Source organism: Marmota flaviventris, chromosome 3, assembly GCF_047511675.1.
Source record: "Marmota flaviventris isolate mMarFla1 chromosome 3, mMarFla1.hap1, whole genome shotgun sequence".
Lineage (NCBI taxonomy): Eukaryota > Metazoa > Chordata > Mammalia > Rodentia > Sciuridae > Marmota > Marmota flaviventris.
The window spans coordinates 1,221,401-1,237,331 of record NC_092500.1 but is presented as its reverse complement, the minus strand read 5'-3'; positions in this window follow the sequence as shown (position 1 = coordinate 1,237,331).

The following is a 15,931-nucleotide window of genomic DNA, read 5'->3' as shown; positions in this document are numbered from 1 at the left end:
GGAGCGAGAGGTAGGGGTGGGACGGGGAGCGGAGGTTGCTGTCTCCCAGCTCCTGGGAGCCTCTCCGCTCGCCCTTCCTGGCTCTGGAGGCAGCCTGGGGAGACAGCAACCCTCCTCTGCCACGTCGCCCACAGCATTTCTTACTCAACCCAGTGCCAAGCTCCACTGCTTCCCTCCTTGGTGGCCCTGGGTGGTGCCATGCCGCAGCAGGCCCTCCCATCAGCCTCCAGCCCTGGGGCTTGCCTAAGTGAGACCAGTGGGGTGGGGACAGCGAGGGCTGTGTCAGAGCTTGCCACAGTGAAAGCGTCAGCTGGACCCTCTGGCGAGCCTCAGAGGGGCGCAGGCTTCCCCGTGGGCAGGGCTCCCGGTGCACCTGCTGGGGCTGGGGCTGGGGTCAGCGCAGGAGGTGGGCACCCAGCGGGGCTAGGGCTGGGGGGCCGGCCGGCCGTGAGAAGCCAGGAAGCCCATACCATCAGCTAGGGAGCCAACGTGGCCTCCGTGGTTGCTCCTGCGTGGGAGTCGGGACAAAACCCCGGAAGCCGCCAGGCACACGTTGGTTCCCGCCATTTTGGAGATCGTTACAGAGCTCCTTCAGCGTGCTGGACGTCACTAGAGATGGCCCCTGGGCCTGTCACAGCACCTAAGGGGTTACTTTTCTGGGCCTCATTGCCCACCCAGTGTCCTTGTCATTGTCCAGCTCAGACCCCAGCACCCACTGCAGAACCCTCCCCTCAGCCCCTGCCCAGCCCCTGCTCTCCTGCTCTCCAGCCAGATCCACCCGTCCCCACCTGTCCCACCTGAACCTGCCCAGCTAACTCACAGACAGGGGAGGGAGGGAGAGAGCCGCAGGAAGCCATGCATGAGGAAATACGAAACAGAGCCCTGTGGGCCCCACCTTGTGGGCCCCACCTATGACCCCCCCAACCTCCAGGGCTCCGCCCCCCCCTCCACCCCCGTGGGCTCCACCCCCGCGGGCTCCACCTTGTGGGCTCTCCCGTGTGGCTCTCCACCCCTGGCTCCACCCCTAGCTCCACCCCGGCTCCACCCCTGGGCTCCTCCTATGACCCCCCCCCAACCCCCAGGGCTCTGCCTCCCTGGGCTCCACCCCCGGGCTCCACCCCTGGGGGGGTCCCCCAACCTCCAGGGCTCCGCCCCGCCCCCCCCCCGGGCTCCACCCCCGCGGGCTCCACCTTGTGGGCTCCACCTTGTGGCTCTCCACCCCTGGCTCCACCCCTAGCTCCACCCCGGCTCCACCCCTGGGCTCCTCCTATGACCCCCCCCAACCCCCAGGGCTCTGCCTCCCTGGGCTCCACCCCTGGCTCCACCCCCGGCTCCACCCCTGGGCTCCACCCCTGGCTCCACCCCGGCTCCACCCCTGGGCTCCACCTATGACCCCCCCCAACCTCCAGGGCTCTGCCTCCCTGGGCTCCACCTTGTGGGCTCCACCTTGTGGGCTCCACCTTGTGGGCTCTCCCGTGTGGCTCTCCACCCCTGGCTCCACCCCTAGCTCCACCCCGGCTCCATCCCCAGACTCCACCCCTGGCTCCACCCCGGCTCCACCTATGACCCCCCCAACCTCCAGGGCTCTGCCTCCCTGGGCTCCACCCTATGGGCTGCACCCCTGGGCTCCACCCCTGGGGGGTCCCCCAACCCCCTGGGCTCCACCCTATAGGCTCCACCCCCGGGCTCCACCCCCACCCGTGGCCTCCCTTCTCCTGGTCCCTCCCACCTTGGCTCTCTGCCCCTGGCCTCCACCTGGGTTCCCTGGGTTCTTGGGCGTGGTCACAGACCCTCTGGGCCTGTTCTGGCCGCCCACGAGTTCACTGACCTGCACTGCAGAGCCGAGGTCCCCCCCCAGTGTGGCCTTGAGTCCGCGCGGTGTGGCATCTCTTCCAGGCTCTCACATAATTCCCAAGACTCTCGGAAAACGGATTATATAAATCGTCTTGCCTATAAAAATCAGAGGACATAAAAAGTCTCAAGGGACCAAAAGTTTGAAACTAACACACGAAACTGCAAGGATCTGGAGAAATTCTGAAACTAACATGTTTCAGCAATAATTTCATTTGCTTTTGTAATTAGTGCTCCACTCCAATTGGGGTCGTTTGGTAATTTATATTTTCCCAGAAATTCACGCACTTCATCTATTTTTTAAGTGGTAGAAAGTTCCTGGATTTTCCCCTCTTAATTCTCCCTATTTGTGGATATTTTTCAATGGATGCGGTTGTCTAACTCCCACATCATCTAAAGAACACAATTTACTTAATTCTACAGGTTTTTAAAAACCGTGAGCTGGGGCTGGGGATGTGGCTCAAGCGGTAGCGCACTGAGTGCGTGACATGCATGCGTGTGGCCCGGGTTCCATCCTCAGCACCACATACAAACAAAGATTTTGTGTCCGCCGAAAACTAAAAAATAAATATTAAAAATTCTCTCTCTCTCTCTCTCTCTCTCTCTCTCTCTCTCTAAAAAAAAAAAAAAAACGTGAGCTGTTGCTCTGTGAATGGTCCATTCTTCCTTTTAACTGACAGGGTAAGGCTGTTCTGTCCTGAGGTGCCACGACAAAGGACCCTTGGTGTCCCCTCTCCCTCCCTAGAGGAAGGAGGCCCCCACAGCGGGGCCTGGGTGGGACTGGGTCCTCAGGGAGGGGCAGGGCCCCTTCCTCCCTGGCTGTGAGCACACGGAGGAGCTGCCATCGCTGCCTGTGTCCCTGGCCTGGCGTCCGTCCTCTCTCTGGTGTCAGAAGTGCTCAGACGCGTCCTTCCGAGAGGCCAGGCCCTGGGCAGCAGGGCGAAGCCCACGGGCCGGAGGAGGGTGCGTGGTTTTCCTCGTGGGTCCCTGTCGCGACCCCTTGCCCGCAAGGAAGACGCAACTCAGGAATCTTCTTTCAGCAGTTTATTCAGGCCCTTGATATTTCTTCTTCTCCCTCTCAGATGCCCCTCCCAGCCTTAATAAAGCATCTCAAGCCCCAATGCAAAGCTGCCACGTGGAGCTTTCTCATAGGGTGATAAGGGATTACGTGCCAACTCTCCAAAAAAGGAGTTGTTTATCAAAGGCCACAGTGGAAGCCGGCGCCATCTTCTAATGGCGGCCACGGTCTATAGGAACGGCTCACCACAGTTCCCCCTTCTGTTTTATAAAACAATGCAGGCGAAAGTAGAGGTCCTATCCCACTGTGCAGAAGTGGCTGCAATGTATGGTTCAGTCCTAAGGAGGGCCCTTCCCTAGACCTGGTCCCATATCAGCCGACGCCTTTTTTCGTAGGGCGGGGCGTGGACGTCAAACCCGCATGCAATAGGACATGCTTTCCTTGAGGTCCGTTGAGGGATCACTCAAGTGCAGTGCTTTGCCTCGCATCCTGCATCGTGACGACGGTGAGAAGTAGGATAATACAGGTAGCCTGGTAATAATGACAAAATTTAAGTTGGCAACACAATCCCTAAGCCCCAGAGGAAGGTAAAGAGTCTGTAGCCGAGAAGAAAGACCAGTCCTGAAACCCATCTGCGTGCAATGGTAACAAGACCTGCAGAGTGCAAGGGCTATTCAGTACCGGGAGAGCATAAAGAAGAGGACATGCCAATCCCAGTGCAATGTGAAACTAACTTGGGGTGCAATGGCCATGCCCAGAAATCACTGTTTAAGATGTGCAAGCCAGATTTGTGGAGAAATGCCATTTTCTAAGGCCGCAAGAGCCTGTACAATCATAGCTTTCTCTTGCGCATGGCGAGCTTTAAGGCGACAGAGAAGCCACAAACAAAGTACAACACCGAAGCAACACATTGCACCAAAAATGCCTACCCCCACCCACTCTTTGAAGAAGGAAAAAGCAGAAGATATCCAATCGGTGAATCGACCCAAAGTCACGGGATCGACACGGGTACTGTTCAAGACAGCTATCTGGGTTAGTTGAGACTGGATCATGTCTTCCGCTGCCATGGACCAATTTCAGGCCAAATATTCGCCAATGATGCGGGAGGCATTCCTGGAATCATTAAATCTGACAGAGGTTATGCATAAATGTGCACGTTGGTCAACACAACCCAAAAGCACCAAGTCAGCCAATTCTTCTACCTGAGTTTGGAGTAAATCTATTCTTTGGTTGGCAGCTAAAATCCCTGACAAAATATGTTGATTAATTGTATTTTGGGATTCAAGTATAGTGGAAGTTTGTTGAACAACTTGATTAATAGTGGCAGCAGTTTGTACTTGACTGGCCATGGCCACTCCGGCCATAACTGCTGCAGCAGCAGATACCACCACAGCTGTCACTATAGCTGCCGTAATTCCAAAATCTCTGCGGACTCTAAGTAGCTCAACAATGGGGAATTTATCTGGGTTCGCAGTGACTGGGATTGGGACAAAAATTGGAATTTTCATAATCACTGCCATAGTCCAGGAGCCATTCCAACACTCAGACAAGTAGCAAGTAACATTAGAACAATTAAGCATCCCCTGTAATGTAACATTAGCCAAAAGAAACAGGAACGGAGATTGGACACAGACTGCTGCGGAGGGTAATGTAGCATTAGATAATTGTGAATTATTTGCAAAAATTTTAAGCCTCCTACCTCGCTCCGAGTCTTGGGTAATGCCAGAAACATTAAACAGCCAACTTTGGACTCCTAATATTTCCCTGGGGAAACACAAGCGCGGACTAGACTAGCCCAATCTGAGGGAGTCATACAAAATCTAGTAAGTCCCTCCACCTGAGTGAGAGTGAAAGCGGCATCTATGCCATAAGTGCGGACGGATTCTGCCAAGGTTTTAACTATCTTAAAGTCTAAAGGCTCATGATATCTTCCCCTGTTATTGTCCTGAAATACAGGGTATGCAAGTCCCATATCTGTATTAACTGTCCTCCAAACTTGCGCATGAAAAGACCTCCCGGAACCTTGGCTCCCCCCCACATACGGGGGTGGGGCAACAGGCATCATATCTTCTTCTAAATTTTCAACCTCCTCCTCCTCAGAATTCTGTTGACCAATATTAGATCCCTCCCCCTTCTTACAGTAGGCATGCGCGCCTTGTGTCTCCTCTTTCTTCTTTTTCATTTTTATCTTATGTAGTTGTTGCAACAATATATCAAGGTCCTCAGAACTCTCTGAGTCGCTTGTGTTCTCAGGCGTTCTGAATTCGGTCAAATCTGGATAGAGCCTTCTCCTATTTTTATCTTCAGGCTCTTTTGCCTTCTCACTACTGTTACTTTTGATACTCTCTGCCACTTCACTATGTGATCCTTCAGATTTTTCCTCATGTAGTTGTTCAAGAACGGCCTGACCCTCACTCACAGCTTCTTGGCATTTACCATCTGTAAGGCAACTACGGACCATTTTCCAAAGGGGTATCACCCCACCCTCTAATATGCCCTGCTCAGATGCAAAGTCAAGATCTTTGCCTAATTTATCCCAACTAGGTACAGTAAGGCTGCCCGAAAATGCAAACCACGGTGCAGCGATATCTATCTTCTGTAAAAATCTCTGTAAAGTACTATGTTTCACTTCCAGGCCCTTGGAACGCAACAGGCCATCTAGGGCCAGGAGAAGCGGACTTGAAGATGCGGCACCCATGACACAACAACAAAGGAAGCACAAAAAACAAAAGCGAAAGTAGAAGCAAAAGTACACAGTGCAGCTGCAATAAAATGTAATGCTCTCTCTTTCTTTACAGAGGAGCTGCCCCGCTTTGGTCGCGGATCCCACTTACCTGGGACTAACCCCGCTTTGGTCGCGGATCCCACTTACCTGGGACTAACCGGTGCACCACCCCTGACTGCTGAAAGTTCTGGTTCCCGGGTGTCGGCACCACTTGTCGCGACCCCTTGCCCGCAAGGAAGACGCAACTCAGGAATCTTCTTTCAGCAGTTTATTCAGGCCCTTGATATTTCTTCTTCTCCCTCTCAGATGCCCCTCCCAGCCTTAATAAAGCATCTCAAGCCCCAATGCAAAGCTGCCACGTGGAGCTTTCTCATAGGGTGATAAGGGATTACGTGCCAACTCTCCAAAAAAGGAGTTGTTTATCAAAGGCCACAGTGGAAGCCGGCGCCATCTTCTAATGGCGGCCACGGTCTATAGGAACGGCTCACCACAGGTCCCCAGGCTGTTGGTGGTTACAGTCCCCAGCATAACAACACAATTCAACAGACGAAGAGCCACCCGCCTGGGTTCAGAGCCAGGAGCCTGCCACCCAGGTGCACGGAGCAGGTGGGGCCGGATCAGAACCTGGGCCATCACGGGGCTGAGCTGCTTCCCGCAGGACCTGGGAAACGAGAGGCCACAGCACTCACATCGGTGGGCAAGGGGCGCCTTGAGACGGGGGCCTCTGAAGCCACTCTAAGACACAGCAGGGAAGCGAGAGGAGGGGCCACCCTGGGGGCTGAGATCTGGAAGGGTCAGGGCTGCAGTCAGGAGACCTAGGAGCTGGGGCTCCACGTCCCTGGGGGGGGGGCGGGCCTTGCTCCTCCCAGAGCCCAGTGGGCCTGCTGACCTTGGCAGGGAGCAGAGGCCACCACGGGTCTCATGGCCTGCCTGGAGGACACCCTCCCTCACTTGAAGATCTGCAGAGAGAGGGCGGCCAGCATGTCCCCCCTCTCTCTCTCTCTCTCTCTCTCTCTCACACACACACACACACACACACACACACACACGCACACAGGGGAGGTCACTGAGAATTGGCTGGGCAGGGTTGTCCCCGCGCCTACAGCACAAGGGAGGATGATGCCCTGCTGTCCCACTTCTCAGAAGGGTCTGAGGTGTGGGGACGGGCATCGGCTCTGCAGCCCACCCACCATGCACCCGCCTCCCTCTCTCCCACCTCTTCTCCAGCCAGGCACCCTGCTCCGCCTGGGCCTCAGCGGTGACCGGGTGAGACAGGCCCTCTTCTGACCACAGAGACCATCTGAAGAGGCTAGCCAAAGGCCCCAGGGCAGGGCCACAGGCTGAGCAGGCACCAGGGGACCCCATCCCAGAGCAGGGCAGTAAGGGAGGCAGCAGAGATGGGCAGGCCCAGAAGGACAGCAGGTGGCCGATGGGCTGGTGGGGGGTGCTCTCGGCTGCCCCAGGACACTGAGTCCTGCCCTCTGCTTCTCTGTGGACCATCGATCCCCAGCTGCCAAAGTCCGACCCAGGTGCCCCGGGCTGGGCTGTGCCGAATCTCATGGGTTCCCCAAATGTCACCGTCCCCCTGCATGTCACAGGCCCCAGCTGGGGTCCCCTCCAGCATCTGGGGATAATCTTCACATGTCACAGTGGACCTACTGGCAGGCACTGGTGGATGAAGCCCCCGGGGGCACAGTGTCAGTCTCAGGGACCTTAGAGACTTTGGAGTCAGAGCTCAGACCCCGCCTGGTCCTCGGAGGGGCCGGCCCTGTGGGGGCTGCAGCACGTGCCACCACAGAAATAGGAACTCCTGCTCTCCTGGTCTACCCAGCCCTGTGCCTCCTTCCTGTTTGTATATCTCTATATGACTTAAGTTTGGACAGGACATGTATCAATTTTACAGAAAAGCCACAGTCTGACATTCCATTCAGTTGCCAATTTTTCTTTTTTTAAACTGGAGATTGAGCCCAGGCTCTCTATCACTGAGCCACATCCCCAGCCCATATATATATATATATATATATATATATATATATATATATATATATATATATATTTTTTTTTTTTTTTTTTTTTTTTTTTGAGACAGATTTTTGCTAAGTTTGTGAGGGTCTCACTAAGCTGCTGAGGCTGGCCTCCGACGTGCCCTGCCTCAGCCTCCTGAGGATCACAGGCTTGTGCCCCCACACCTGGCCACCAATTCCTTCTTGATAATTGGCAGTGTGAGCTCTTCCGACTGATGCTAGTGACCACCCGCAGCTATCAGCTCAGGGTGAAGCCAGCAGAATGCGGAGCCGCTCACATGGACACCTCCATCCTTACAGACCCATGAAGACCCTTGGCATCCCCTTACCTGTGGGGAAACTGAGGCAGGCAAAGCTGAATGTCCCCCCACCTCTGCTGGTGGGTGAGGAGAGGGTCCCTCCCAGACCTGCCCCTGGAAAGAGCAGCGCTAGACCCCCACCTTCCCCAGCCCACCTTGCAGGCAGACTCAAGGCCAGAGGTAGGCCCTCTCTCCTGTCCACCTCAACAGCTCAGGTGGCCCTTCCTGGGTTGTAAGATCCACTTCTCCTCCCGGGGTCTGTTTGGCTACGTGACTCCCTTTGGCCAACTGGGTCTTACACAACCCGACTCCTGCTGCTGCAGAAAGCTAGTGTAGGCCTGCAGGAGGGAGCCCAAGGCAGCCCGCTGGACAGCCCTGTGTGGAGAGCTGGAGTGCCCAGGGCCAGCCTGCCACCGTCAGACCTGCTGAGGGAGGCCATCCTCGCCCAGTGGCCCAGGCCGGGAAAGTCTCCCAGCCTTCCTGAAGATCACAAGACACGGACATTGGGGCTGCTTGTTACGCACCACAGGTAACTCAGACAGCTGTTCATGGGGCAGGGATGAGCAGGTCCTGCTGGACGGCCGAGACCTCCAGGGGGGTCCTGGACCTCCATTATTGCCCACAATGCCCTCACGGCCATTGTGAGACAGGGTCGAACTCAACCACAGTAGATCTCCAGCCACGCCAGTAACCAAGTGCCCGCTTGTCCCCAGAGGCTGTGACAGGCCTGTGACTGAGCAGCACCCGACCCCAGCTGCTTTACAGACACCGGCAAAAGCAAAGTGATTGAAGGCGTTGTTTTCCAGTGACGGCCTATGATCGCCAATTACTTAAGTGAGAAAATCAAAGTACAAATTGCCGGGTTAGCTCAATTACTGCTAAAATGGCATAAAAGCATTTTAATTGTGATCCGAGCCTCTCCCTCCAGTGTGGGTATCAAGGGGATAATGAGTCATCAACATAGGGACCCATTTATCTCCAACCCGCCCACCAACAGGAGCTCCGCGTCCCCAGGAACGGGCGCCCGCAGAGCCAAGTTAATTAGGTTTGCTGAATTAGGGGGACATCTAAATTGGATTCTGTGCCGTGTTTGGTTGGAATCCATCTCGGCCCGGAGCTGGTTTGCTGGCAGAGACGCGAGTGACAGGAGGAATAATGAACCAAATAAAAAATGATTTTCTTTGAAAAAAATTAAAGTGAAAAACCACTGTTGCGACGTGTTTAACATCTCTTTTTCCTTCTGCAAAGATGGTTTGAGAACTTCAGAGATCACGCCAGGGCAGGAGCTGTGGCCTCAGTCACTTGCTCCCCGGGTCCCTTCTGCGCAGGGGCAGAGGAGGGCAGCCGTTGGACGTTCTGGCCCCTGCAGGGCTTTGCCCAGAGGCCGGGGTCTGGTGGGGCCTCCTGTCCTTAGGGTGTGAGCAGAGCTGCGCGGGGGCTGGGTGGCTCTCAGTGCAGGGAGCGGGCAGAGGAGGGGTCCTGCCTAGATTCTGGGTGGGAGCCTCTGGGCTCAGGCCCCCACCGCTCCCACAACTGCCCCCAGCCCCTGAGACTCAGGAGCAGGTTGAGCTCTGGGACCTGTTTGGCCCCTGGGTGACGGAGGGTCAGCAGGAGAATCTACCTGCAGACTGGGACCTGGCAAGAGCCCACGGGCCGGACACTGCCTGGCTGTCCCAGGCTCTTCACGCTCCCTGGGCAAGGGTGGTCTCAGCCCTGTCCCCTCCTTTGCTGCCCTTGGGCAGAGGGCAGACACACCCACTCTGCCAAGAAGCCAGACACCCTCAACTGTCAACTGAGTTTCTAGGAGTACTGATGCCGCCCTGACCGCTGGGCCCAGGCGCCACATGGGGCAGAGATGAGGGGCCCGGCCCTGCCTGAGGGTGGGGTGAGGAGGAGCAGGCAGGCCAGGGACCTAATCTAAACCCTCAAATGCTGTTCAGATGCTCTGGACCCGCATGCCCTGGGCCACTCAGCCCTCTCGCTCCAAGAGGGCCTCAGGAAGGAGCGGGACGGGGGTGTCAGGCCCAGGAGGGGGCGGGGGAGGAGCAGAGGGCAGCGGGCTGCAGGCTGGGCATCTGGAGCGTGGCCCGCGAGGAGGGGCAGCGTGTCCTGGGAGCTCTGTGTCCACGCAGGTCTCTGAACCCCCACAGGGCAGGGCCCTGAAGGCCCAGGCCAGAAGGACCAACTGAAGCTGTTGACTCCAGAGAGAGATGGCACGTCCCCCCATCTTCCTAGAGGCTGGGGACACGGAGGTTGTCCGGGGAAGTGGGAGTCGCCTATTAATGGGGTGGGACCAGGGGAAGCCCTGAGCTGCTGGTCGCCCCATCTGCCCCACGGGTGACTAGGATGGGGATCACGGAGAACCGAGGGGTCACAGAGCCCTGCAGCACACACAGTGCGGCCATGTTCATCCCAGAGGCAGAAAGCCCACACTCTGCAGTGGCCACAGCGGGTCACCTGCAGAGGACCATGCCACGCAGGGATGGCAGCCTTCCCTGTCCAGCTCAGGAGGCAGGACAGCACCGGCACGTGCCTGAGGTATCCAGGGAGCCAGGCTCCCGCCTGCGTGGGGAGACACATCTGTGCAGCAGGTCCGCCTCGGCAAGTACACAGCGAATCCTCGTGATGAGAGGAAAAGGCTTTTGTCATAAATAAAAACACAAACGACTCCTGGTGGAGGGACTGCAGGGGCCACAGGTGCGGGGGAGGCGAGGCTGGGAGGAAGTGGGAGCCTCACTGCTTCGCAGGAGGTCAGGAGCCTGCTTCAGACTTCGCTGCGACAACACACAGGCTGCAAGTGCGAGGACAGGAAGCCTGCCCCGTGTGTGCACAGGTGGGCGTGCCCGGAGACCAGGCAGGGAGACGGAGACACGGGAGCAGGAGTGGGAGCGGACAGTCACTCGGCCTCTCTGCACCGTCACGCAACGCAACCCACAAGAACTCACTCGAATGCCTGCACAGGCTCGTGGCTATCCCTATAAAACAAAGTCAGATCAAAATAAAGTCACAAGCTGAGTGTCACACAGCAAGGGGGGTGCGGTCATCATCCAGGAGAGTGGTGATGGGGGAGAAGCGCCCGCCGTGCTCCACACAGTCCGCAGACCCTGAAGTCCAGCAGTCTGACTCTCGTGATTGGCATCACATGTGCACAGTTTTTGGGGGCGGGGGGTGGTTAAGCTGTCCTCTGAAGCTGACCAAAAGGCTGCAGGCGGGGGGTGGGGGGGTGGACAGGAGCCTTGTGGGAGGGGCAGGTTCATTCTAGGAACTGGACAGAAACCATGGAACTCCTAGAAGCACGGTGGCTCTGTTTGTGATTAGAGCTGGCATTTGGGAAAAGCTGGGGAATCTGTTTGAGCAGCATGGCTGTGGGTGGCTTGCCATGGGCACGTCTGAACTGTAACCTCTGGTTTATTTTCCACTTCACAAAGAGAATCTAAACCCCTCAAAACTTGTCCAAGAACCTTTGGCAGATGAGTAGTGGAGCTAGCATTCAAAACTAGGCCAGAGCCTGCATCTTTAATCATGCTTCTGTATTGTCTCTTGAAAAATGTGAGTCACTCAGAATAATGTTGAGAAAGGAGGAGGAAAAATAAGCAAAGATTGTGATTGACCTGTGCAAAGTACAAAGTAAGAAGACAGAAACTTGTTCAATTGTGTTAGTAACCCAACAAATATAACTGAGTTACACATACTTCTTAAAACACAGAGACTCTCAGACAAATCAGGTTACAACAATTCAAACTCTGTAGTGTTCACAAAAGACATGCTTTGAAAAAAGGATGTGTATATATATGTGTGTGTGTGGGATGTGTGTAACACATATATACAAATATACATATACATCCATATATGCATATATATGCATACATAGAGAACAAAGAGGCAAGAAAAGAATTGTATCAAGGCATATTATTGAGAAAATAATATTCAGTACAACCAAAAAGGATAGTTTCTTTTTAAAAAAGGAATAACAAAGCAATTTATTAAGGGAATATGGTAATGTTGAGATTAAATATAAATAATGATATAACTTCAAAAATATTTTTAAAAATTGAGAGGATCATAGGGGAAAATTGGCAGATTCATAATCACAGTGGGCGATTGTTAGCACAGTTCTACCTTAAAGCAATAGAGTGAGTGAACGGATGGACAGGAAGCGAGCATTAGAAGGCCGAATGGCATGACGCAGGTGTGGCATTACCTGTAAGGTACCTAGGAATAAATCTAATCAAGGAGGAGGCGAAAGACCTCTGCAATAAAAACTGTAGAATACCGAAGAAAGAAAGTGAAGGGGAAACTAGAAGATGGAAAGATATACCATGCCCATGGATAGGCAGACAATAGGGTGAATATGGCCATATCACCACAGGAACAGGCAGCTTGAACGCAATCCCCATCAAAGTACCAACAACACTGCTCACAAAACTAGAAAAAAAAATGGAAAAAGACACGACCCAGAACAGTCAAAGCAACGCTGCGGCACCACAATATCTGACTGCACATTACCCTACAGAGCCTGAGTAACAAAACTGCATGGTTCTGGCATAAAACCAGACACATAGACCAAGGGTACAGAACAGAAGACACGGAGACACACCCACACAGATGCAGGTATCTGAAGTTGGCACCTTGACAAAGGTGCCCAAACCACACATTGGAGAAAAGACAACCATGGTGATGTGCACATGTAGAAAACATGGCCATCTGCCTCTCTCACCCTGCACAGAAGTCAGCTCAAATGGATCAAAGATCTAGAAATTAAACCAGAGATTTTGCAACTCCTAGAAGAAAATGTAGAGTCAACACTGCAGCACATAGGGGCAGATCCGCACGTTGATCAGCTTTTCACTCTCCTCTTGCTTGGGTTTGTCTTTATTAGATCACATAGATTTCCTTGCGCCCTTGTTCCGACCATTTCCCTCCACCCGGAGAGAAATGGACCTTGTATGCAGCCCCACGTCACACAGCCCAGAAGGGCCAGGTGAGCGCCATGGCGTGCCACATCAGGGAGGAGAGCAGTTGAGCACCAGCGGGAAGGACAGAGCCAGGGCGCAGCTCTCCCCTGAGCCAGGTGCCTGCTGTGCTGTGCGGCACCCTCACGACCTCTGGGATGCCCAGAGAGCTGCAGCTGCTGCCTGGGAGAAGAACAGGCAGCAGACCCCACCCTGTCTCAGATGGGCTTCCCATGTGCTGTCTGCCTCACCCTTCCAATGCTGGGACAAACCCATGAGACAGTACGTCCTTAGCCTCAGGAGGAAATGAGTCTGGAGAAGTTTGGTGCCCCTTCTGGGTAGCATGACTAGACAGAGGACTCTCAGATGGCGGTGATGGTGATGGTGATGGTGTCCCTGCTGTTTGGACAGCCCTTCTGGATGCCCACCCTTCAACAGCTCCCCCTTACCCACTTCCCATGAATGGCGCTCAGTGGCCAAGCCCCTGGGAAACTCTGAGCCCTCCATTCCTCATCCCGACCCTGACTCCTCCAGACCAACCTCACACCAGCCCAGCTCATTCCAGGATGGTCCTCCATCATGATACTTCAAGGGCTGCAGACCCTGGTCATTTCTCAGAAACTGTAATCCACAAATGGACAAATCCACTGTCCTTGCCAATTAAACAGGCTTCCAATCTCCACGTCTGGCAAAATTCAATTCCATTTAGAAATCAATGAATGAATGCTTAGCACCTATAGAATCCTACGTATATGTTTATACGGCCCACACCATATGTACAAACGTAGGACACGTATGCTCATCACTTCTAGCATACATCATGAATTTGATGGCAACACAGCAAAATAACTAACAATTATTATAATGGTAATGATAATGATGATGAAGATGGTGATGAGGATGATAGAGATGAAGATACTATGACAGAGATAATAGAGATGGCAATGATAATGACGTGGTGGTGATGGTGATTATGTTGGTGATGGTGATGGCGGTGATGGTGATTGTGATGGTGATGAGGATGGTGATGGTGATGGTGGTGATAGTGATGGTGATGATGGTGATGGTGGTGATGATGATGGTGATGGTGGTGATGGTGATGGTGATGATGATGGTGGTGATGTTAATGGTGATGACAATGGTGGTGATGGTGGTGATGGTGATGATGATGATGATGATGATAGAGATGAAGATAACTATGATGGAGATAATAGCGATGGCAATGATAATGACGTAATGGTGATGGACTGGTGATGGTGATTATGTTGGTGATGGTGGCAATGCTGATGGTGATTGTGATGGTGATGAGGATGGTGACAGTAATAATGATGGTGATGGTGGCAATGCTCATGGTGGTAGTGATGGTGATGGTGGTGGTGGTGGTGGTGGTGATGATGGTGATGGTGATGGTGATGATGATGGTGATGGTGGTAATGGTGATGGTGATGATGATGGTGATGGTGGTGATGGTGATGATGATGGTGGTGATGTTAATGGTGATGACAATGGTGGTGGTGGTGGTAGTGGTGGTGATGGTGATGGTGATGATGTGATGATGTGGTGATGGTGATGATGATGGTGATGATGTGATGATGTGGTGATGGTGATGGTGATGGTGGTGATGGTGGTGATGTTAATGGTGATGACAATGGTGGTGGTGGAGGTGATGTTAATGGTGATGATGGTGGTGATGGTGGTAGTAATGGTGATGATGGTGGTGATGGAGGTAGTGATGGTAGTGAGGATGGTGATGGTGACAGTTAAGTCCATGTGCCAGGGATAGTACTTAGTATTCCTCACTACATTTGTCATGACAGGGTTGCTATTTACTCTTCTTATTGTTTCCATGGGAAAAGTGAAGCCGGGGATTAGGCCACTTGGTTAATGTGGCACAGCCTGACCAAGTGCTCCCGACTCAAACCCAGAAATCTGGCCTCATAGGCCAAGCACTTAGCCCTGCTGGTGGGCCTGCCAGGCAGGTATCAATCAGATGCCAAATTCTGACTGATTTGTATAAGAACTCCCTCAGCATGAGGCAGCTCTGAGGACGCTGTCCTGAGTCACATGTTCCTCTGCAGATTCAGACTGTCCACCAAGAAGTGAGAGAGGTCCTCCAGGCCCTCTCCCCTTGCTGGCAAGAGACCCAGCCCTTCCCTGGGGTGCTCTGCTCCCTGTGAGGCCTCCCAAGCGTCCACACTGAAGGCCCACCCTTGGCCATCCCTGGGAGCGCCGTGCTCGGCGTCTGTGAGCCCCGTGGGGCCCCAGGGAGGGCCACGCTATGTCAGCGTCCCTCATCCCAGCTGCAGCCCTGCGCCCACCCTCTCCCTCGACAAGCCCACAGGCTGCATGGGCAGGACCCTGGTGACCCTGTGCTCCAGCCCCTCACTGTCAAAGCCGGCCACACCCCGGCAGTTCTACTGTGGTCAGCACTGCCTGGGCGACCTTGGGAGGAGGACGAATGCAAGGCCGAGTCAGGGCAGTGCTGTGGCTCCCCAGGGAGCGGACACCAGGCTGAGCCTGAGCCCAGTGGACATGCAGTGGCCACAGGGAGGGCCACAGGGTTAGAGAGAAACCCGTTCTGAAGGAAAGAAAGGGGAGGAGGGGTCAGGAGGTGTGGGATAAGCCCTGTAGAAACCCCAGCTCTGCCAAGTGGCCCCTGAGGGACGGAGGACACCAGCACATGTGGGTGTCACTATCGATCGAGTGGTCTTGGGTCCCTGAGTCGGGGCCTGGTTCACTCTCAGACCTCCTGGCTCCCCGCCACCTTGGGCACAACCGTGAGCCCCTCCATCCCCTCCCCTGTGAAATGGGCGCAAGGACCCTCAGTGGGGGCAGACAAGGAAGCCCAGGGGGGAGCCCCTGCCATGAGACAGCACCCGAGACAAGGAGGCCCAGGCTGCGCCGGCTCTGCTGACAGGAACAGCTGCCCGCGGCCACCAGGACCACCAGATAGGACAGTAGGACAGGGCAGACGGGCCAGCGACCCCACAGAGGCCCACTCGCCCTCTCTCCGCAGCCCCCTGTCCGCACCTGCAGCTGCTTCTTCACGCCCCTCCGTGTTG